The sequence below is a fragment of the Phascolarctos cinereus genome, unplaced genomic scaffold, assembly GCF_003287225.1.
Source record: "Phascolarctos cinereus isolate Bilbo 61053 unplaced genomic scaffold, phaCin_HiC Scaffold_4;HRSCAF=312, whole genome shotgun sequence".
Taxonomy (NCBI): Eukaryota; Metazoa; Chordata; class Mammalia; order Diprotodontia; family Phascolarctidae; genus Phascolarctos; species Phascolarctos cinereus.
This window is the reverse complement of record NW_027555847.1, coordinates 534530389-534534399: the sequence shown is the minus strand read 5'-3', so window position 1 is coordinate 534534399 and position 4011 is coordinate 534530389. Positions and strand designations below refer to the sequence as shown.

Here is a 4011-nt window from a genome sequence, read left to right as displayed (position 1 = left end):
ATTACATGAACTAAAAGCTGATTGGTTGAGGTCATTTTAAAAGCAGACAATAATGAACTTAAGTTGTTACTACTGGTCTAAGCAGAATATTCCAGTTCTGAAGTAGAAGCAATATCTACCCCTGAGCAAAATAGAAACAGGAAAATTCACACAGTAGTAATGACCCAGTATTTGAGAAGTCACACCTTGAGCTGCCAGCCTCATAGACTGGAGATAACTGACTGAAAATCCACCAGAGTATAGACAAGGCAAGGGCTAGTATACAGTTCATCATTGTTGTTTCCACAATCCTGGGATGGTAAGATTGTTTGGGAGTAGTTTGAATGTGATTTTAGGCAGGGTTGTCCCTATTGTACATATCAAGGAACATAGGTGATGCACACAGAGAATCAGAGTAGGGGATTCTTCCTTTCTCCATCAAGTAATTGAGTAATTAAGCCAAGTAAATAAAAGGACTAAAATACATATATTGATTGAAGTAAATAAGAGCAATCTGATTGACCAAATGAGGGCATATAAAGCCTTTCACAATCTGGTTCCATATGCTCAGGGGCATGTGGCAGTATAAGGGGTGAGACAGGTGGAAAAAGCCACTTGTTCTTCCTCATGCCTTTGGTCTCTCTGCACTTCTTCCCTATTTCAGCACCTTCGTCCCAGCAGGAGAATGAGGGGCAGCTTGTACCAGAAACGCAGAAAGATGCGGAGGCCAAGGTCTTGGAGGCAAAACAGCGGAGAGTGCCCCGAGAGGATTGAGACGGACAGGCTGCAGCTGCCGCAGAGCAGGAAGCGGATCATCACTTCAGACTCATGTCCAAGGTGATGCATTTGTTGGGTACCAAGTGAGAGGTTCTTACAGGCCCACGGCGGAATGCAGGCGTGTGGTTTGGGGGCCGTGGAAGGACCTGACACGCCTGGGTACCCCACGGCTCCCCGAGTTCTGGAGAACGGACTGTGTGCGTACTAAGTGTCATCCGCGGGCAGGGAACACAAGGGAAGAGCCGAGACCTGTCACCTGTTGATTGCACTTCCAGGGAACCAGGGCGGAGGAGCCTAAGAGGTCCCGGGCATCCCAGCATAGAAGTTAGATAACCACCCACTGCTTGAGTCCTTGGGCATCCTCCATTTTAGGCTCAAAAATTTAGGTGAAGGAAAGAAATTTTTTTTGGCGTCTTTGGATCCTGCCAAGGCAGAAGCTGAGCAATGAAAGCATTACTATACTGCTATCTCTGTCATACAATCTGGCCAGGCTTTATGAAGGCTTGTTTGAATTCTAGGAAGCAGAAAAGCTATATTATAGTATATTATCAAAATATCATAATTATGTTGATTGCTATTAGTGCTTAGGAGCAATAACTAGAGATAAAGGAAGTGGACCTCAGGTCTTTCTCACAATCTGAGATGCCCCCTTCTTCCAGGATCTTGTTTTTTATAGAGTTTGATACCCAAATATGTAAAAGAGGCATGGCAAAATACAAATCTCATTAGTTAATAGACATATTAGCAGGGGAGGGTCACAGGTTGGGTGAAGCATGGGGCATCTCCACTAAGTGGTTGTAGGATGGTCATGTGGTCATGCTGGACAAGAGAGAATGGTCTGGAGGTACAAAAATAAATTGGGGTACTTTCCAAAGCACTAAGACATCCCACCCATGCTGGGTTGATATGGAATTTGAGTAAAACAGGATAGAGATTTCTTTGTCAGCATCCTTGTGGTTGCACAAGTGAGCCTCATTACTTGGTAAACAAGTGAACATTACATTAAAGTTTGAGGCCCACTATAAGAACCTATCCATCCCTATGTGATTTTATATACCAAACTTATTGGAATAGAGTAGGGGTACAAATGAATTATTTCTCACAAGGAGCCCTTCAATTTAATCAGAATCATCCAGATGCTTGGTCTCAGATCAGCAGTCTTCATTTGGTCAAGTAAGAATGGGGTCCACGTCAGAAGAAATTTGAAAAAAATGTTAAAACAACCATCTGCTCAAAATGACATATTCTATGCTGGCTCTTGCCAATCTGGCAACAAACTTTGCATCAACCCACCAGAAACCCAACAGAAGAAAAAGTGACATCATGATAGTGCCCAAACAAGTGTTCAGAAATGATCTTAACAACCTCTACACTGCTAATGACATAGGGGCTGTACTAGCCCACAAAGGATATTTCCCTGAAGTCTGTGTGATGTATTTACCCAAGTAAAAGAGGTAACCACAGATACAGTGATGTGTTGCTAAACTTAGTACACATCTGTATGGAGCAGAAGCAATATACCAGTGCTGTTCAGATGTATGAAAACTGCCTCTGAAAGTTCTACAAACACCAGAAAACCCAAGGTCATACTGTATTTGGCCTGCTCCTTCTTCAAGTGCAGCAAGCTGCAGAGTGCAAACAGAATTTGCTGAAGGCTACATATGTGGCACACAGCAATACAGTTCTCATGTTTAATGTAGCTCTGGGACTTCAGAGGCTAGCTACTTAGGATGAGAAAAGTAATCTCAAGGAGGAGTTTAATGTGGTTAAAGAACTGGAACTTGCCCACTGGTATTTTAGTTATTTGAGTAAAATAGGAGAAAAAAAATGAGATTGACTTGGCCCTTGCTGCTAGAGAAGCCAGGAAGTACTCAACCAAACTCAGTACCATGTGGCCCACACCCATAAACAGAGCTACAGTTAAATAGGAGCAAGAGAAAGTTAAGGTAGAAAATGCTGAAGTAATAGGAAAAGAAGCATCTTTGAGAGAAAGCAAAGCAAAAGCAATTAACTCAATATGTGAAGACCAAGAACAACCTCATGTTCATGGGAGAAGGCAGAGGGGAAAAGAATAAAAGAGGAGGCTGCAGTGGCAAGTGTTTTAAGGAGGGAAGTGAGTTTGATGAATTTGTCAGAGATGACACTGAAGACATACCTGTGTCCAAGAAGAAGAAAAGTAAGGACAGTGGAAGGGCACAAAAGTAGGAAGAAGAGGAAGGTGAGAGAAAAAAGGAAAAGTAGAAAAGACCACCAGAGGAATGTGATGGGTTTGATGATGACTAAACTGAAAATGGTCCCAGGCCAAAAAAGCATCACCCACCTAAAGCAGAAAATAAGAAAGCCCTAAAACCAAAACAGTTGCTTCTTCAATGAAGGAAAAAATAAAATCAAAAGCCATATTCTAATCAAGCAATTATTCTTCACATAAAGATAAACTTAAAAACTGCAGATGAGGGCAGTGGCATCATGGTTGTCAGGAAATTTTATCATGAGTCCAAGGTCCTTTTCCTAAATGTATCACTCTCCCTGCACTCTCTCCTCTGCCACCGACTTATTGATTTGAAAAGCCTAATGTGCTTGAGCGTGTGCTCATGCACATACATACACACACACACACACACACACACACGCAAGATAGGAACAGCAATAGTGATTCAAATGATAGTGATCTACTCAAGAAATGTGTCGTGTCTGAGAGTGATTCTGACAAGAACCCAAACCAGTCTGGGAGTGAAGCCAGCAGCCCCAGATCCAGCATGCATCAGTAAGAGGAGGACTCTGAAAACTACCTGTCCAGCTCCATAGAGGAGGCACTCAGGGTCTGAATGGTAACAAGTTGTCCAGTCAGGAAAGAGCCATTCTGAAGGTTCTGACAATAAGTTCAAGCCAGCTTCACCTAGTGCTAATTCAGAATAAAAGGAGGATTTGAAAGGAGCTCTGGGAAGAGCTCAGAATGAAAGACCAAGGCCTCAGGGTAGGGTTCCAAAGATAGCAATTAGATTTTAGTTTGTAAATAAATTAAATTTCTAGAAGAAAACTTTTTTTAAAAATATACGAGTGAAATCTGTGAAATGCTTGAAAGGTTTGGTAAAACTTGTGAATTGTTTTTCTATGAAAAAACAACAACAGCAACTTAGGGCCTCTTCACCATCAAAGATACTTTTCTCTGCATTTCTTCGAATCTAAGTCCTATGTAAATGTGGTACCCAAATGTGTTCACAGAATTTTACATGTAGTTTGTTCTAGCAAGGCAAA

At 41.9% G+C, this 4011-nt stretch overlaps 1 pseudogene; it reads left to right on the top strand.

The window, feature by feature from the left end:
• The first annotated feature begins 868 nt into the window (after positions 1-868).
• Positions 869-3672, top strand: LOC110207869 (RNA polymerase-associated protein CTR9 homolog; annotated as a pseudogene).
• The last annotated feature ends 339 nt before the right edge of the window (positions 3673-4011 follow it).